We start from the raw sequence: 22,479 nt of genomic DNA on the forward strand, positions 1-22,479 counted from the left end.
AAAATTCTGACAGCTCAAGAAATAAATATAAAAAAGCATAAATAGCAGTTTCTTCTGTGTTTGCAAAAGGCTACAATGGATGTTATGCAGCAAAAATCCCCACCACGACGACCACCACCACCAAACACACAGAGTTTAAGCCAACCTGATATTGTCGTCTCATGTTTAAACTGATTACATAGACTAATAAAGCATTCTGAATGACCCAACGATGTAAGAAATTCAAGCAGAACAAGCATTTAAACAGACAACATGTAACATAATGTATATCACAATGACACAGGGAAGTTATAATGTTACAAATACGGTCTTTAGATCAGCCTGTATGTTCATTTAATCTGTGGATTATACGACAAAAAGGTCAATTGAAACGCTGTATTTAGATGAACCAGATGTAATTGGTTAACAATATTGTGTTTAGGACTAACATGATACCATGGTACAAGTGCTCAGGCCAACCACTTCTGCATACAAGTAGTGCCAAGATATAGAATGGCAAATGGCCTTCCCCCCGCCCTGCCGCCCACTTTTTTGTGTGTAAACGAGTGAATTACAAATCCAAGATACAACTGTGTTGAGACAAATAAGGAAGCTTGAATTTACAAAATCACAATATATATATATATATATATATATATATATATATATTATATATATATACATACATACACACACACACTATATATACAACATACATTATATATATAATATATATATATATATATATATATACACACACACAAACACATGTGGAGGCACATGACTAAGTGACTAGGCTTGATAGGAACTAGCAAGGCCAGGGCCCACACCAAGTGCCAATTTGGCTTGGTTTCTACAGCCAGATGCCTTTCCTAATACCAACCACTCAGAATGTACTCATAAGGAATTACACACACACACACACTTCTACATGATGACCAAAATGAATAATAATAATAATAGTTTCAAATTTTGGCACAAGGACAGCAATTTTGGGGTAGAGGATAAGTCAATTAACATGGAGCTCGGTACCCAACACATACTTATTTCACTGAACCTGAAAGGATGAAAAGGCAAAGTTCACCACGGTGGTTAGTTAGTTAGTTAGTTAATTTTTGGCTCAAAAAGCAAGGCCATGTAGAGGGACATGGAGTTATGTACAGGGTGGTGTTCATGTAAAGAGTTCAGGCCACTTGAGGTCAAGGGAGCTTTTGAACAAAGCGGTCGTCGGCATCTTGTTCCACGGATCCGCAACCCGGACGTAGAAAGCCCCTCTCCTTCGATTGAGATGAAATCGTCGCAGATATAACTTTTCGGAATGACCCTGCAGCCGACGCTCTGGAGCAGGAGTGAAGAACAGCTCTTTCGAGAGGTTACACTTTCCGCTTATGATGTTATGAGCGAGAATGAGACCACCACAGCGGCGGCGTTTTTCTAGAGAATAAAGGTCGAGCGTCTTCAGCCTTTCTTCATAAGACAAATTCTTGATGTTTGGTGTTTGAACTCAGAACATAAAGACAAACAAAAAATACCAAGCATTTTGCCCATCATGTTAATGATTCTGCCAGCTTAATAACGATGACATAATACAAATGAAATGTCGAAATGTTTTGGTGTGTAACTTTTGGCCCACCCAGTACAATATTTTTTTTTTTCCTGGAGAGAAAAAAAGATGGACGAACCAGTCTATAGTTTCTATGCATCACTGATTGCTATCTTCAATCAGCCATGGAGAAACTGCTTATAATAAACCCAAACTGTTACTAAGTCTAGCTCATTCCTGCTTCTAGTTCACAAAGGCTCTGTGTAATTGATTTCCATCCAGCCATGCCTGTGCCTATGCATCCATAAACACACACACACTCACATATATACAAATACATAAATGTGTGTGGTGTGTGTGTATACACACACACAAATGTGTGTATATATATATATATATATACGAATGCATACACACAAATGTGTATATATATATATATATATATATATATATACATACACACATAAGCATAGATGTATATATACATACATAAACACACACACACACACATAAATATACATGGTTGTGGGTTCAGTCTCACTGCATGGCACCTTGGGCAAGTGTCTTCTGCTATAGCCTTGGGTCAACCAAAGCCTTGTGAGTGGATTTGGTAGACAGAAACTGAAAGAAGCCTCTTGTAAATATGTGTGTATGTATGTGTGGTGTGTGTATATATATATATATACATACATACATACATAAATGTGTGTGTATATATATACACACACACACAAACGTACATATATATATATATATATTATATATATATATATACAAACACACAAATGTATGTATATATACATATACAAACACATAAATGTATGTATACATACATATACACACATAAATATATATATACATACACATATATATATATACACACACACACATCCATATGTATATATATATACATAAACACACACACATATATTCTGTAGTACTGTCTAGCACTGAAACAAAACAACGCATCAGAAATTTATTATTAATGTGTAGAGGAAGTTAATTCAGAGTTCTAACAAACCAAACATAATAATAATAATAATAATAATAATAATAATCTGCTGCATCAAATTATTAATATATAGTCAGGCTTGAGTAAATCTATTGAACAGACTATTTAAATGACGAGGCAAATTCGTTAAGTGAATTACTAATCTCATTAGCAGAGAAAGTGTCACAAGGGAAAAATAGATATTAGAAGTATTGATGTTAAACAGAGAAATCAGCAATTGCATAGCTAGCTAGTGATAGTGAAAATCTTGTTGAAGCCTTTTAGGCTAAAGTATTTTAATTACAGAGAATTTCTGTTTTAATTAATCTAAGTTAACCCTTAACTGGTGGACACCAATTGATGTTTCAGAAATCTCACATGGCGATGGCTGGCCATCATTAATTGATACCTGAGTGTCTACTGTGTTGTTGTTTGTGCCTTCTCGAGCCATGCCTGGCTCATAAGGGCCGGCTTCCCGGTTTCTTGGCGTATAGGTTCCCCACTTGGATGGGACGCCGGTCCGTCGCAGGTGAGCTGTAAGATGCAGGAAGAAAGAGTGAGAGAAAGTTGTTGCGAAAGTATCAGCAGAAGTTTCGCCATTACCTTCTGCCGAGCATGTGGAGCTTAGGTGTTTTTGCTCATAAACACACACATCGCCCGGTCTGAGATTCGAACCCGCGATCTTTCGATCATGTGCATGCTGCTCTAACCACTAGGTCATGTGCCTCCACAACTTTATGAGTCCAAGGAACTTGAGAAGGATTCTTTATCCTATTTCTAATTTTTGGCATTAAGGCCAGCAGTTTTGTTGATCAATTCAACCCTGGAAGGCTAAAAGATAAAGTTGACTACAGTGGAATTTGAACTTAGGAATGTGAAGAGCAAGAAGAAATACTACTAAGCATTTTGTCCAACCATTATATTTTCAGAAGCATGAAACTAATTATAGCACATATTCAAATGCTTTTCTTTATTATTAATATTATTATACATATATATATATGGAAATTAGAAAGAGGGTAGAGGGCAAGAAGGAAAGGGTGGTGGGAGGAGCAGCTGTTTCAGCAGTGTGTTGGTAGTGACTATTATAAACTATAATAATAAAACACACATACACCACACACACAAAAGAAAGAACTGGCTGAGTGCCAGCTGTGAATGTAAGTGATGGCAGTGAAGCTTTTCACTCAACAATACCTACATAACACTCAAGGATAGGCAGGAGATGGGGATGGGTGGGTGAAATGCAAGGAGGAGGGGGGGGGCTGGCGTATTTAAGTGGGGTTAGATCAACAGACATGAATGAGCCCACCACCCATCTCACTTGTTGCCAGCTGTAAAATATTTCAGATTGTAATACCCTCCCACCCCAGTCTTGGTTGTTTTAATACTCACTTATAGACACAATAGCCATACACACCTATATACACAAACATATATATATTATATATACATACAATATATACATAGAGATATATACATACAATATATACATAATATATATATATATATACATAATATCATACTACCATACATATATATATACATATATATACATACATATATATACATATATATATACATATACATATACATCATAAAAGATATACATATACATATTACATAGATATACATATATATATATATACATACACACATATATATACAGATATACATATACATATTTACATAGATACATACATATATATATACACACACACATATATATATATATACACATATATATATATATACACACACACATATATATATACATACACACACACACATATATATATACTCAGTCACACATAAAAATATACATGCACACATACACACAGATACATATTCAGATATAAACATACTCACAGATGTATAGACAAACACAAGCACACGTATAACATCTACAGGGGTATACTTATGGAAGTAAATGTAAGTAAACAGATTTCAACAATGAACACAGCAATTGTCCAATTGGCTCAACTACCTTGTCACTGAATAACTATATAAGTGGCTGAGTATACTACAAGCATTTGTACCTTTATTGTAATCTTCAACCAGAAAGAACCAGCATGGCAGGTTGTGACAAAGCTAGAATCACAGGTGTAGTCTATCTGATGGGATTCCTCACAGTTTCCATCTATCCAGTGTTAATTGTAAGACCAGGTTCAACCCTAGATTTATGGTAAAACTTAACTGAAATTCTACACAGCGGGGATCAAACTTAGGACCTTTATATTAGCAAAATGGAATTCATAACTATATAGCCGCACATATTTATGTATGTATACATGCATCTATTTATACACCCAAGATATGCTATGCATGTGTGTATATATATACACAGGGCAACAATCATTTACAAATATGCAATGTCAAGATGAGAAGATACAAACACACATATACATATGCAGAGACCCCCTTTGGTCATGACTGACAGTGGGATTGCACCTAGAAAGTTACCCTCCCAGGCACAAGTCCGGGCAAGGTTATTTATGGAAGACCAGCAGTCACCCATGCATACCGGCCTCTCCTCCCCACGCCACCGATGTCATCCAAGGGAAAGGCAAGGCCGATACAGCTTGGCACCTGTGACATCGCAACTCATTTCTACAGCTGAGTGAACTGGAGGAACGTGAAATAAAGTGTCTTGCTCAAGAACACAACACGCAACCTGGTCCAGGATTCAAACTCACAACCTCATGGTCGTAAGTTTGGCGCTCTAACCACTGAGCCATGTGCCTTCACTGTAGAACAAATATTATATTTATTTTTTATTTTATATTATCTAGTTTCAGCTCACGAGCTGTGGCCATGCTGGGGCACTGCCATTCGCTGTTGCTACATAATTTTACTTCACGAATGCTTTTTAGCAATTGCCATTTGGTGCATGAGAGAGTTTGATGCAGCTGCCCTCATCTGCACCTCTTGCCGTGAAGTTGATGTAAGTATGTATGTATGTATACAAAAACGCACACATACAAACACACATGGACATTATATATAGACACACACATACATGGCAAGCTTCTTTCAAAACCTGCCAACCAAATCCACTCACAGGGCTTTGTTTGGCCCAGGGCCATAGTAGAAAACCAAGGTGCCACGCAGTGAGACTGAAATCAAAATCATGTGGTTGGGAAGCAACCTTCTCGCAGGATGGCCACACATGCACCACAGATATTAAGTCGATAAGAACAGACACCACACTTTGATCTTAGCCGAAACAACATTATTTCAACAAAACAGCAGAAGGGAAATGTTTTGCTTGAAAATCTTTTATTAAGAATAGTTGAAGCTAACCCACAGTGAGGTGACGGTGTGGCGAGGACCATGTGTAGAAAACTCTTTGTCTCTAACAGTAATTTAACAAGGCACAAAAGAATGGATAGTTGAGGGAAAACACCGTGGGAAGCCTTTCATTAAATAATTTGAAACTCAATACACATAGTCACAGAGAAGAGAATCTTTCTTCCATTGTAATGAAATATATGAGAAAGCATTTTATGATGAACAATTGTATAAAAGCCAAACAAAGGACTACATGCAGGAGGACAACTGTATCTGTGGGAAAGATATGGGAGATCTTTTGTTGATGAGAATAATTTAAACAGACATAAATGAAGACAGATAGAAAAATAGAAAAAAAACCTAGTAGTGTTGTGAAGTATGTTGGGAAGTTATTTATTTATTTATTTAGTTGTTAATAAATTGAGTGACTGTCCAGTGGGGAAAATAATTGAGAAAAGCAATAGACAGAAAGATAAAATTTCTAGGGTCAGAAATGAGCAACTGACTAAAAAAGGGGAGATAATTTGAAGACGTAAAGGAGAGGAAATGTGTTTGGCTCTACAACGGAATTACAGCTATTTTAAAACTATGTATGTAGGGAGTGGCTGTGTGGTAAGTAGCTTGCTAACCAACCACATGGTTCCGGGTTCAGTCCCACTGCGTGGCATCTTGGGCAAGTGTCTTCTACTATAGCCACGGGCCAACCAAAGCCTTATGAGTGGAGTTGGCAGACGGAAACTGAAAGAAGCCCGTCGTATATATGTATATATATAATATGTATGTGTGTGTTTGTGTGTCTGTGTTTGGCCCCCTAGTATTGCTTGACAACCGATGCTAGTGTGTTTACGTCCGCCGTCACTTAGTGGTTCGGCAAAAGAGACCGATAGAATAAGTACTGGGCTTACAAAGAATAAGATCTGGGGTCGATTTGTTTGACTAAAGGCGGTGCTCCAGCATGGCCGCAGTCAAATGACTGAAACAAGTAAAAGAGAAAAAGAGAGTATGTATGAATGAATGTATGCATGCCTTGCAGATAAATTGGTAGACATTGTGCAAAGCCTGTGTTTGTGTACATACATACATTTAATGTTTCAGGCAGAAGGGGAAAAAACGAAATTGCTGAGCCACGGATTGCAACATTTGTGACATTTCTTTGGTCAACAAATAGTCTAGTAGCTGTGTCTGTGCTTTCAAGGATGAGTAGAATAGAAGCTGCCTTGAAAAACTGTTAAGGATTAGCTACTGGAAGAGCATCCAGTTGTAAAACAATATCTCAATAACATGTCTAACTATGCTAGCATGGAAAAGTAGATACAAAATGAATGACCAAACCAATCAACTAACCAACACACGCATACACACAGAATGGGCTCTCCTATTGATCTTGAGGTAATACTTTTATAGAAAAAGTAATAATAATCTTGTATACGTGTTTCTTGTAAGAATGAGCTCTACAACAGCAGAACACTACCCAGCACAAATGGTATGAGTGTAATGATGAAGTCTTAAAATTAACCACCCAGGCAATGGTTGAAGTTGAAATCAGAAGGAACAAGTCTCACTGGAACTTGGGGTAATCGCATACAACTAATTAACTCACCTGTCCTGATTTAATTTAGGTTAATAAAACATAAATGGCTTCTAGATATTCTCTCGCAAACACACAAAAGGGGTACAAACATATACAACAGTATGTTTCCAAGAAACTAATACAAAAAAAATGGTGAATTATAAACAATCACATCACCAAAAGCTACAAGATAATACATAGGTAATTAAAAACAATTTGAATAAATAAGCATCAAATTTGACAATATAACCTGAATGCTTAGCGCTCAGGGTTAAGAGAACTAAGAGGTACAGCACTCTCAGTGGTCTCACAGAATTCTAGACTACAACCCAGGATTTCTAGGTCCTCGTGCTTTTTGGTCCTTCGGTGTGTTCATCCCTCTCTTTGACAGGATTTATTTTTGTCCTGCTAGATTTCCTGCAACCCTCACTCATCAGGCTAGCATGGTGGACGTGACAGCTAACAAGGGGTAACATAAACAATCTTTCTGGGTTTACATTTTATGTGTGACATGTCATGTGTTTTACGTACGTTTTTCCATGCCTGCATGGGTTAGATGAATATATTACTGAGGCGTTGTTTTACAGATGGACACCTCTCCTATTAATGATCCTTACCTGCTTTACATATACGGGATCTCTTATTCTACATGACTATCAAGGCACAAAATGAGGGGATAATTTGTTGGCAAAAGAACTGATAACAGCAATATAGCACTGCCTGTACATCAGAACTTTTGCAGGGGGGGGGGAGAGAGAGAGCAAAATGTAAATAGACACAGACACACAGAACCGACATTCTAAAACCAAGGTGCCACATAAAAAGCACCTAGTATACTCTGTGAAGTGGTTGGAACTCTACCAGCTGTAGAAGCCAAGCCAAAACAAACTATAGAACTTGGTGTGGCCCTAGGCTAGGCTATGCCAGCTCCAGTCGAGCTGTCCATTCCATGCCAGCACAGAAAATAGCAATGAATGGCTATAAGTGGTTTGTCATTGAGTGCGTAAATGAACAGGTGACCGACTGGAATCAGTTTAGATCATGAGGTTTTATACATTTAAACAGCTAAGTGGTAGGAATAGAGTTACTGGAATAGAGTGTATTGTAAGAAATAATCCCTTATTTCTTAAAATACGCTGTTTTGTAACAACTCAGCAATTATGTTTAAATATATAAATTCTATGCTCCAAAAAGATACCAGTGTTTGCCTGTTCAGTCTATCATTCTTCCTACTGTGTAAGTACATTTGGATGTGTGTGTGTGTGTATGTATATATATATATATAATATATATATATATATATATATATATATATATATATATACATACATATACATACATATACATACATATACAATATACATATATATATATAATATACATACATATATATACATAATATATATATAATATATATACATATAATATATATATACATACATATATATACATATACATACATATATACATATATACATATATATATGTATATATATATATATATATATATACATATATAATATATATATATTATATATATATGTATATATATAATATATATATACATATATATTATATATATATATATATATATTAGCCGATATATATATATATATATATATATATACATATATACATATATATATATATATATATATATATATATGTATATATATATATATCTATATATATATATATACATATATATAATATATATATATATATATATATATATATGTCCATTCTGTAGAAGAGCGTAGGCTCAAAACGTAAAAGACTTTTTCTATTCCTGAGCGTTATACTAATACATTCGTTTGTTTTGTACACCACCTGTCTTCGTCTTTTGTTTTTTTCGTAAACTCTCCCGATATATATATATATATATATATATATATATATAGTGAATCCATATATACAGACACACACATGTATATGCAGACTGAAACGTAAGGACAGAAGGGTGTGTAGATGAATGGGGTGTCCTTCTTCTCGCTCTCTCTCTCTACGTGTGTGGAGGAGACAGGCTCAAAGGATCAAAACCTACACATAATAAAAAATTTCAAAACTAGACAAGAGATGCAGGGATTTCATAAAATTAACCACCCAGGCAATGGTTGAAGTTGAAATCAGAAGGAACTGTACAAGCTGGCAACACTAGACACGTCTCACTAGAACTTGGGGTAATCACATACAACTAATTAACTCACCTGTCCTGATTTAATTTAGGTTAATGAAACATAAATGGCATCTAGATATTCTCTCACAAATATAAGAAATAGGTACATATATATACAACAAAGGCACTAAACTTACAGAATATGCATCAGCTACATCTCTATCTTTTGTTTCAGTTATTAGACTGTGGCCATGCTGGGGCACCACCTTGAAGTTGAATGAATCAACTCCCAGGACTTTATTAGTCTCTTTTTTTTTCCAATTTGCTAAATTATGGGAACATAAGCACAAAGACACACACATACAGATATATTCATACACACACACACAGATATATTCATACACACACACATACATAATGGACTTCTTTCAGTTTCTGCTCACCAAATCCACTTACAATAGCCAGAAGGTATACAAGTCACTTGCCCAAGGTCCCATGAAGTAGGCCTGAACCTGGAACCATGTGATTGGATAGTAAATTTCTTACCACACAGCCATGCCATACCACACTAAAATAAACACTTGATAAGTGCATATATACACTCATATATCACACACATGCACAACTACACACAAGCACTAAATATTGATGCAAGAACTGAATCTTTGTAGAGCCATTTGACCGCCAGAAACAGCAGCTAAGTTTCCCTCAAATCACATCCTTAACATCGAGGGAAAGGATATAGCTGTCGACTGGAATGTCTTTGATTGTAGAGGTGTGCCTGATCAAAGATGAGTAAGGGGCTAAACATCAATTATATATATTTCTTTACTACCCACAAGGGGCTAAACACAGAGGGGACAAACAAGGACAGACAAAGGGATTAAGTCGATTACATCGACCCCAGTGCGAAACTGGTACTTTATTTATCGACCCTGAAAGGATGAAAGGCAAAGTCGACCTCGGTGGAATTTGAACCCAGAACATAACGGCAGATGAAATACGGCTACGCATTTCGCCCGGTGTGCTAATGTTTCTGCCAGCTCGCTGCCTTATCAATTATATATATACACAAACAACATGAACAAATGCATACACTAAGTATACAGACATACACCCCAATGTATTACGCAGCAATTTAGCATGTGTGAGCACGAAGACAATTCTTATGTATATGCTACATTTATAAGCATACTGTAATGCTTATGTACATATAACTTAGAATAACTTAGAAAGGTTTTGGCCAGTGTTGGCCCAGGTCATGTCTAACTTAATAGCACCACCTGGCAAAAAAACTGCTTTCGCCCACAGGGGGACACGAACCCACGATCCTCAGATTAAAAGTCTGATGCTCTACCGACTGAGCTATGCGGGCGCAGCTGATAGATTGAAACTCTAAGTAGGCACTAACAATTCTGTTATGTTTATGGACATATAAGATACTCAGGGCCAGTTCAAGGTACCTGCAACTTGGGCAGTCGCTCGGGACACCAAAGAGGCTGTGACAAAGACCAGGAAATTTCCATGACTGTTAGTTTGTACATGGCAAAGTTCAGGTTGCCTGGGGCTCCAGCAACCCTAGGGCAGGCCCTGTAGATTCTTTATGTAGACAGTAACAGCACTAGTGATTTTAGACACATGTGTGTATATATATATATATATATCTCATCATCATCGTTTAACGTCTGCTTTCCATGCTAGCATGGGTTGGACGATTTTGACTGAGGGCAGGCGAGCCAGATAGCTGCACCAGGCTCCAGTCTTGATCTGGCAGAGTTTCTACAGCTGGCTGCCCTTCCTAATGCCAACCACTCCGAGAGTGTAGTGGGTGCTTTTTACGTGCCACTGGCATGGGGGCCAGTCGGGCAGTACTGGCAATGACCTCACTCAAATCTTTTTACACGTGCCAGTGAAGCGACGTTGGTAATGATCACGCTCGAATGGTGCCCTTGTACGTGCCACGGGTACGGAAGCCTGTTGGCTGCTCTGGCAATGATCATGCTTGGATGGTGCTCTTGGCACCCTACTAGCACAGGCATGAGTGCCAGTAAGGCGATATATATATATATACACACACACACTACACTATGTATACTAACAATTCTGTAATGTTTATAGACATATAGATATGCTATGTAGACAGTGAAACCTTTCGGTAGCTTTTATACAACATTAAATTCAAATATAACCAGCTGTCCTATACACACAGACCAAGGGTTTCTACACACCACATGAGCCAAACAGATCTAAGTGTGGTTGTTTGACCATCCAGAAATAGCAGCCAAATCTTCATCAAACCACTCAATCATCTGCCAAAAAAGAAAGGAAGCTGTATATTAAGAATAATGAAGAACACATCTTAGCCATGGGAGAGCCATGTTTGGACTGCCTTTCATCAAATGGGCAGGTCTCTCAATTACGGTTGACAAGAAATACATTATCTAAGTCACATAATCACAATCTACTTAATTAATTGTAAGTGCCATAAACTCTACTGTGTGTACAACAAAATCCAATCCCATGCAGACTCTAATGTCAATACAATAGACCCAATTATAAGTACAACAGGACACACTGTGAAAGTATAGTAACCGTATTGTAAAGTACAATAAACCTATTACAAAGTACGACAGATCCGATTGTAAGTAGTGCTGACTCGCTTGCAAGTACAAAACCCTTATTGTAAATAATTGGCAAGTCCTCTATAAGTAGTTAAAAACCTATTGTGATTTCACAATAGTCTAAAGAGCAGCACGATTTGAAACTCTTAAAATAAGAGTTTAGATCCAGAGTATTGTATCAAACGTGCAAGATTTGTTATTACTATTATTATCAGACACTTTTCTCTTTGGCCAAGGCCTCATCGACTTTTTCAAGTTTCACTTGAAGAGGAAGATGAGAGTAGAGAGGGAAGTGCTGTCTGATAGCAAGTTTACTGAAAGGTGGGTAAATGTCGCAAGAATGGCCAGTATGAATGGACCAATTCTGAGGATACACATATGATACAAAAAGGTATTACAAAAGGAGAAAGGAGCTCTCTACCCACCTTTTGACCCGGCTCCCGTGGCTTTTATGGGTTTTTCCATGAGTAACCTTTCGAAGCGCCTCCCCCTTTTGGGAGATTTTCATTGTTAAATATTTTCGTTGTTATACTGATTGTGTACACGGACATTTTTAGAACGGACAAAACCCTTTGTGACTTTCGTCCTGTGTTTTGTCCCCTTTTGTTTTAATTGATTTTTGTAAGCCCTTGTGGCCAATAAACGAATTAATTATTATTATTAGAGTGGTTAAGAAGTTTGCCTCTCAACCACATGGTTTTGGATAGTCCTATTGCATGGCACTTTGAGTGTCCTCTGCTATAGTACTGCGTCAACCAAAGCCTTATGAGTGGATTTGGTAGAATGGAAACTGAAAGAAGCCCGTCACACACACAGTTGTGTGTGTTTCTGTTTGTCCTTCAACATTGCTTTGTTTACATCTCTGTAACTTAGCAGTTTGGCAAAAGAGACAGGCAGAAACGAGTACTAGGCTATATAAAAAGTACAGGGATTGGGTTGTTCGACTAACCCCTTTAAGGGCTATGCTCTGGCATGACCGCAGTCTAATGATTGAAACAAGTAAAATGATGTTTACAAAAATGAGGGGGAAAAAAGATACAATTTGATTAAGTACTAGAGGATTGCTACAGCTTGGTCTTAAGCCGTCAGAGCAAAAATGAATGAAGTAAAAAGAAAAGAAGTTACAAGAACGAGAGAGAGAGAGAGAGAGAGAGAGAAGGGTGTGGAATGAGATAGAAAGAATTTGAGCTGAAGTACAAGTGAAATGTGGTAGTGGTGGGGGTGGTAGGAGGTCAGGTGCCAGTTGTATCTCATTTCCTGCAATAAAACATTCAGTTGTGATTATTATGTCGCTGAGGAGTAGGAACAGGAGGGAAGAAGAGAGAGGGGACAGGAGGAGGAGGAAGAGAAATAAGCCTTGGGAGTGTTTGGCAGTTTTTAAAAATGGCACTACTGACTGGTGCAAGAGTCAATACGTGGATTACAAAATACTTGTGCTTTCTTTGCCTGCTGGCTGCGAAATTGAAAAATGTTTCCTCGGATACAAAACGACCGCTGAATTAAATTAAAGCTTCTCCAGTTAAAAACGTTTATAGGAAAGAAGGCGAGAAAACATGGCATTACAATAGGACACCACCTTTCCCCGATGTTTGCTAAAACAACGTCACTAATAAATCATAGTTCTTTTCCTTCTTTTTTCTTTGCTCTCCTCTCTCTCTCTCTCACACATACACATACAAACATACCTGCCTTCGTTCGACTAGCTAGAAATAGCAAACAAATCTCATTCGACCTATCTTTTAAAATGCCAATAACGTGTTTCTAAGTACACAATCTGAACAAAAAAAAATGGAATGGCCACATCTAGATTTCCTCTTGAACACAGCAAATCTACTCGACCATAGCTGACCTGTGTCGGTGGGTGCCAAACAACAATAATTACCAAACGTAACTGCCCTTCATAACAAGAATTTGAACCAAGATCTACCACTGTAAATTCTACATGGATGATATATAACAGAAAACCTACAGCAATCCCAGAGTATATGTGCCAGGGAGGGAGAGAGAGAGAGGGGGGTGCTTGCGCGTGCTCACGCGCGCGCCATTGTACATGTGTGTGTGGATAGTGAAGACGAGGTCTGAAGGTAAAAGAAAAGTGGATACGTTTCTGAAGTGAAGCAGAGACAAGTACGTAGCTAGTTGCTGTGACAGCAAGCCATCCATCCATCCATCCATCCATCAGCCAGCGTCAACCTAACTTATCACCACCACCACCACCACTATTATTACTATTACTGTAGCAGCAGCAAGCTTTGCAAGCACACATTCACACACACACATACAAACACTCACAGACAGACATTCGCTCGATGTATATATTTCTTCTTGTTTCCGCCACCATCATTATTATCATTACACAACCTCATTTCTTTCTAGCTGAGCAGGGATGCAAGTATTTTAACTACATCAATTTGTAACACTCCTCACACCCTCAAGCGATCGAAGGCGGCGGCGGCAGCAGCGGCGGATACGGCGGTGGAGGCGGCGGCAGCGGCGATGTTGTCGAAAAGATCTTTTTACTCGGTTTAACACGAAACAATGACGTGCCAACCGAATACAACACAACACATTATTTCGGTAATGTTGCAAAGAGCATAAAGTAAACGGTGTGCTGCTGGTGGTGGTGGTAAAAAGGTGTGGGGGAAACAGCGGTGGGGGAACAAAGCAATAAACGAGAATTCTTTATCTACCTGCATCTATCTATCTATGATGATATCTATCTATCTGTCTATCTATGATGATATCTATCTATCTATATGTCTATGATGATATCTATCTATCTATCTGTCTATGATGATATCTATCTATCTATGATGATAGATAGATAGATATCATCTATCTATCTATCATTGGAATAATATATCAAGTTTAAATGTGTAGCGGTGTTGTTTAAACTACAAAGTCAGAACCCGATCGAATGAACAAAAGACGTTCCACTTGTGCCCACTCCGTCCCATCAGGCTAGATACTTAAGATACCGACAAGGGTTTTGCTGCTATTTCTAGCAAGTCGAGCGACCGCGTAGATACTGGCTCCTATATTGCTTCGTACGAATGTGTGTACGTCTACACGATTACACACACATGTAAATGTATGTGTGCGTGTAAGTGTATATATATATATATACGTGCATATCTGTACATATACACACGTGTGCATATATATACACACACACACACACACGTGTGCATTTATGTATATATATATATATAATATATATACACACACACACACATAACCAGAACTAAGCATGGACAATGAAACAAAAAGACTAAACTAGATTTTAAATGAAAACACAATGTGTGTGATAGGAATAACAATGTCATGCTGTGTACAGTAGTAGTAGTAGTAGTAGTGGCGGCGGCGGTGATGAAGGGACGGCGGAGCAAGATGGAAGGCGGAATGCGTGGAAACAGGAAAATTACTGCATTTTGGTTGTCACAATTACTGACAGTGTATGGGTGCTTGCTGTGAGAGACGATCACCGTGAGAACTGGCTTCGTTTACTCGGTAGTAGTAGTGGTGATGCGTCGCCGAAGACTGGGTCCTTCGATTCGCCGAATATAAATGTAATCTTCAGTTGTATGTGTGTGTATATCTTGTAGGGTAAAAACGGTGATAGGAGCGCCAACTGGATCGTTGGAGCAGATCAAATGTTTTATTCAGCCACACAGCCCGTGGGTCAATGTTAATCACGAACAAACAAACGTGTAAATGATATATATACATGATATATATACACATTTGTGTGTAGACGAATGTGTTCATATACCCAAGTCTGTACACAGACACACAAACAAATGTTATAGAAATATACACATCTGTTCAAAAACAAATAGTACACACACACACATATATATATATAAATCTACAGATACACACGTGTGTATATATATACACACACACACAAGTCTTGTATCTTGGGAGGGTCGTTTCAACACGAATTCACATCGGGAATCTTGAAAACCAATTACAATAACGAAATACACAACACAGATCGACATGTATACAGACAAATGTACAATAAATATACACGTCTGTAGGCACACGGCCGTGTAAATGTATGTATAATGTACATGTGTGTGTGAGTGAGTGTATAATAAGGCTGCCAGCATGTCAACCTCGACACACACACACACACAAACACAGTCAGTGGTGTTTTTTCGAACCACCTTCCCTCGTCCTTTCCTTGTTTCAATTCCAGTTTTCTATTCAATATATACATTTCCCTTGTTTCACCTTTTCCGCTCACTGTAATCGATATTTGCCTGCCTTCTCCTCCTCCTTTATTCATATTAAACACTCACCTATACACACTGTTCCGTTAGCAATATAGACACAGTATATATGTTATATATATGTATATATATAGAGAGAGAGACACACACACAAACACTCTCTTCCATTACACGTACGTACATCCTTTTATCGCATTCTTCTTCATTGTTCATGATAGTTTGACTGCACGATCATATCACACACGCACTCCGGGGGTGCGTGTCTATGTGACTTTCTGCCCCTACAGAGAATCAATCCAAACTGCAGATAGAGGTGAAAATATATATAATGGGTGTAAGAAGGAGGGAGCGGTAAAAGGGACCAGGAAGAGACAGAGAGAGAGAGAAACCCGAGACGATGTGTAGACGGATAGAACAGAAAAAATGGGATAGAAAGAGAGAGAGATAAAAGGTATTGAGAAAGAGAGAAGGGATTATAGAGAGGTTAAAACAGAAGGGGTCAAACTAAAAGATCGAGTAAGAAAAAACAGGAGATAGAGCGAGAAAGGGTCGGTGGACATTAAATGGGGGATCCCTGACAAAACTAACACACACACGCAGAGTTCTAATTGACAAATTATAAAGTCATTTGGCGGAGATTTAAGAATAAAGTGAAATAAAGGCACAAACAATTCTAGTGTGTATATATATGTGTGTGTATATATATATGTATATATACATATGTGTGTGTGTATATATATAATGTTGGTGGCTAAGAAACAAATTTGGAGTACATTAAATGCCAACTGAAGCCAACGAGATCTGGAAAACACGCCTAAGATTGATTATAATAATAAAAAAATAATTTTAATTTATTTTATACTCTTTGCAGTAAAAACAAATATAAACAGAAAAATAGAGAGCTGCTGTTGTTTGGCCTCAAAAGTCGGCCCCCTGATCTAATTAAATAGACAGACATCTACGACCGGTGGCGTTCCATTCGTGACTATCACCACTGCCTTTATCAGACAGTGTACCTAGGACCATTAATCATTGTTGTTTTACCCTCACCTACCCCTCGAGAAAACATGTACCACCACCACCACCGCTCCATAACAACACACACACACACACCTCTATATATTTAGCACATTGTGGGTATGTTAGGAAATTATTATTATTATCACGTATCACGTTTCATTCAAACAACAAAAATAGCAGGGAAAATATTATTTCTTGGAGTGAAAAGAATTTATGAAGAGCTTGCCAAAAGAATCGACCAAGCGCCATGTTATACATACACACTCACGCGTATATATATATATATATATACATATATATATATATATATATATACACATATATATTTGTGTGTGTGTAGTTATATAGACAAGGATAAAAATAGAGTATGCGTGTGTGCAAGTGCGGGTATATATATATGTGTGCGAATGAATGTGTATGTCTGTGTTATTCTGTTATGTGTTTCAGCCCTGAGGCTGTGGCCATGCTGGGGCACCGATATAAATATATGTATACATATATGCGTATGAATGTATGTATATATAGTGCGTGTGTGTCAGTGTATATATATGATGGTGTGTATATATGACGTGTGGTTTAGAGTAACAGCAATAAAACAATAAATACGACAAACAGACATTCAATAGTAATAATAATCAAGGCCTGAAATTTTGGTGGGGACCAGTCAATTATTTCAACCCCAGTGCGTAACTGGTACTTATTTCATCGACCTCGACAGAAATAATAATAATAATTATAAAATAATAATAATAATAGACGTTACTGTGGAGAGAAAGAGGTTACAAGAGAGGTAGATAAGAATCGAACCTGTATCAAATAAATTCCCAGTTAGTGTAACGGTAAATAATCCACGTTCTTGTAGTAAGAGTTGTAGCAATTGGCGATGATGATGATGGTGATGGTAATAATAAATAATAATCACAACAACAAATAATGATAAATAATAATAGTAATAATCCACGTAGTAAGAAGTGAAATGAAAACGGCAACAAGGATCGATCCTGTTAAGAAATATTACCAACACGACCAAGGGCAACGCCGGTGGTTGTAGTAGTAGTAATAATAATAGTAATGGTTTTGTAGGTTTAATTACAAGGGAGCTTGTGATGTTGGAGGTAAAGAAAAAAAGTGCAGTCGGCAAAGGGCGACTGGCATCCAAAGATTTCCAAAGGAAAAAAAGTATTTGTAGGTTGATCAAGTATTACTATTAATTTTCTTGTTAATTAATCAGAAAAACTTAATTAAATCCGGTAAGAAACTTTTGTAACGTCGTCGTCGTTGGAAGGAAAAAGGCCACACAAATTAAAGTAATGATGATTATTATTGTTGTTATAATAACATCAATGATGATGATAATAATAATAATTATTATTATTGCTATAATTAGATATATACATGCGCGTATTTCTGTACGTATGTATATAGGTATATATCATATACACCTATATAGCCAAATGTGTTTGTTGTTAATGTGTATGTATGTTAAACTGGCCATGAATGGTTACTGCAGGCCAACAGCAAATACATGTAGTGGCTTTCCAACATTTTGGCAGCCTATGTGTGTGTGTCTGCGTGTATATATAGATATATATATATATATATCCTTGTAAGTAATGTGTAAAATGGATTGAAAGAATTATATATCTATATGTGAATTCAATCTAAAAAAAAAGATATTACATACATGTATACATGCTTAGATTGTTATGTACGTGTGAATATATAAACATGTAGATATGTGTGTATATATGCGTGTGTGTATGTTTTGCTGAAGCCTTTTTTTTTCCCTTCTTCAGAGTGATTACGTATCGTGAGTACAGTATCTCCCGTTGGTAAATCCAAATCGACAGAAATATATATATATTTATATATAAGAAAATCTTCCAGGAATTCCAGAATGCAGATCTCGTGGTCGAGGTAGAGGAATTAGATAACAATAATAAAAATATTCACCACAACAACAGTAGTAATAATAATGGTAATACTGGAATTAAAAGCGAATTGTGGTGTTGTTGTGACTGAGAACGTTGTTGTTAGCGTGTGTGTGTGTTTTTCTTTTTTTTTTTACATAAATATCTTACATCCGAAGAACGATTTTTCTCCACTGACCTCCAGTCAAGAAGTGGTGTGTGTGTGTGTATGTGCACCGAAGGAAAAATCCGAAGGGCTGCCACGGAAGAGATAGGTAAACACCAAGTATTGCCAGTAGTTCTCCGAAGAACTGTCCTGGTGGTGGTGGTGGTTGTGGTGGTGGTGGACGTGATCTTGTAGCATTATTTCTCCGGGGGGGACCCGACGATCACGACGACCAAGATGCTGTTGGTGATGGCGATGATGCTGACGATGATGATGATCGCAATACGGAGAAACGGTAGAAGAGTCGATCGCACATCGCAAACAACCGAGAGAGGGGAGAGCGATGTTAAACAGAGGAGAAAAACGAACCGAAAGAGAAGAAAAAAATCGCCGCCGTGTTTTATACGTACATATATAAGATACGTATATATAAATATATACACGCAGGAAGGAGGTAGATATAGGTTTTCAAAAAGTAATCGCTGTACAGAGATAATTGAATGACTTGAGGTACGTATCTATAATATATACATGCAGATATATAAGATATATTACAGATATATTTATATTATATATACACACACAGATAAAGTATGTATATATAATATATCCGTCGATGTCTTTTTTTTTTCTCCTGTCTGCCCCCGTTCGTTGCAGCAGTAACTTGTAGTTGGCAGTTAAGGGGAGAGTGAGAGAGAGAGAGGAAGAGAGATAGAGTTAAAGAAGGTAGTAGTTAATAGGAGAGGTGTTTTTTTCTTCTTCCCCCTCTGTCTATGTTATGTGTGTTGTGTAGTGTAGTGAGTGTGTAAGGGGGTGGCGCGTAAGTGTAGTGTGTAGCGGGTGTGTGTGAAGACGGGAGGGAGGGAGGAGAAACTGGCAAGAAATGTTGAGGAGGAGAAGAAGAAGCAGGCGACCTGCTAGCAACTGTGCCAGCCTGACTGGCCAACTATATCATCATCATCATCATCATCAATATCTTTAACGACAACAGCAGTAGTAGTAGGAGGAGTAGAGAGAGACAGAGAGCACTGCCGACAACCTCACACTGCCACTACTCGTACTCTCGCTCATTCTTTCTTTCTCTTTCTTTATCGCTACGGCACAAACACACACACACAGACGTACACGAACACTATCCTCCCACTTCCACTATCGTTACGGCACATACACACACTCACACACACATACAGACATGCATACAAGAACGCCATCCTCCCACTCCCTCTCTATCGTTACGGCACACACACACACAAATACCATCCTTCTACTTCCTCTATCGTTACGGCGCCGCGCGCGCATGCACACACACACACACACACACACGAACATATTCCTCCCTCTTTAACGTTACGGTACTCACACCCTCCCTCCCTCTGGTTACGGCGCATACACACACACACACACATATATACTCTCTCCCTCTCTCTCTCTCTATATAGTTTTACTACCTCTGCCTGCCAGCAGCCATCGCATACAAACTGCTACACTTCTCTCTTCCACCCCCTCTCCTCTGTCCTTCATCCGCTTTCACCTCCTCCTTCTCCTCACTTTTGCGCACTCACGGCCCCTCCCTCCCTCTCCTCTGTCAATCGAGCTGACGATCTCCCCTTTTCTTCTCCTCCTCCTCCTACACACACACACACACACACACATATATATATATATTCAGCTGACTGAACCACACATACACACAGATACATGCGAGCACACACACATATATATATACATACCTCCTCCTCTCTCTATCAGACAATCTATGGCTCTTTAATATATAAACGACGGAGCTCACTTTACGGAACACCTTCTTATACAACCCACCCCCTGGCACCATACTCCACCGTCTCTCATCTAACAACAGCATTTCTCCTCATTCTTCCTCTACATTTCTATAGTAAAATGTGGCTGGCTAAACCACGGCGAACACACAAACACACGTAAATAGTATAGGCGCTGGTATTATTGTACGTAAATGAAGGCAAAGAGTGTCTGTGGCGAACTCACAAAGGTGCATAACGTTATTTGTGTTAGTGTATGAGGTCCATGTAAGATATAGGATATATATATATATATATACAAATTAAGGACTGAACACGAAAAGTGGACAGTCAACATGCTAGATATAGACGTCAAATCGCCATTCTCCACAAAGAGTATGTTCTCAAATAAAACTCAGCACAAAACTGTGTGCTGAGTTTTATTTGAGAACATACTCTTTGTGGAGAATGACGATTTGACGTCTATATCTAGCACGTTGACTGTCCACTTTTCGTGTTCAGTCCTTAATTTGTATGTAAAAATATTCTAAACTTCGGATTCTTTTTAATATGCTAGACCACTGGTTTTAATTGACTAATATCAATTTCTACCCTTAATTATATATATATATTTATATATATATGTGTGTGTGTATGTGTGTGCTAACGGTTAAAGACAATGTACAAGGTAGATGTAGAGGCACGGGTGCTAGTAGTAGAGACAGTGTAACGAGAGAAACGTGGAGGTATAGGTGTTAGTGTGTGAAGTGAAAGTAGAGGTGATATTCAATTTAAGTATTTCGAATATATACAAAAAAAAGTATCGTAGGAAGAGGAGTGGAGCGAGGGAAAAAGGAAGGAAGGAAGGATATATATATTCTTACGCTTTACTCTTTTACTTGTTTCAGTCATGTGACTGTGGTCATGCTGGAGCACCATCTTTCAGTCGAGCAAATCGACTGCAGGACTTATTCTTATGTAAGCCCAGTACTTATTCTATCAGTCTCTTTTGCTGAACCGCTAAGTTACGGGGACGTAAACACACCAGCATCGGTTGTCAAGCGATGTTGGGGGGACAAACACAGACGCACAAACATATACACACACATACATATATATACATATATACGACGGGCTTCTTTCAGTTTCCGTCTACCAAATCCACTCAAGGCTTTGGTCGGCCCGAGGCTATATTAGAAGACACTTGCCCAAGATGCCACGCAGTGGGACTGAACCCGGAACCATGTGGATGGTAAGCAAGCTATTTACCACACAGCCAC

The 22,479-nt window shown here is 38.0% G+C and overlaps 1 protein-coding gene and 1 non-coding gene across 5 annotated transcripts in view; both read right to left on the reverse strand.

The window, feature by feature from the left end:
* The window catches only part of LOC115224708 (mucin-12), a 220,130-nt gene that overhangs the window by 67,433 nt on the left and 130,218 nt on the right, over positions 1-22,479 (reverse strand). The gene's annotated exons all lie outside the window — the stretch shown is intronic.
* On the reverse strand, positions 10,793-10,865 carry Trnak-uuu. Its single transcript has one exon. It is a non-coding gene; the product is annotated as a tRNA-Lys (tRNA).

This window comes from Octopus sinensis, linkage group LG26 (assembly GCF_006345805.1).
Source record: "Octopus sinensis linkage group LG26, ASM634580v1, whole genome shotgun sequence".
NCBI classification, from domain to species: Eukaryota; Metazoa; Mollusca; class Cephalopoda; order Octopoda; family Octopodidae; genus Octopus; species Octopus sinensis.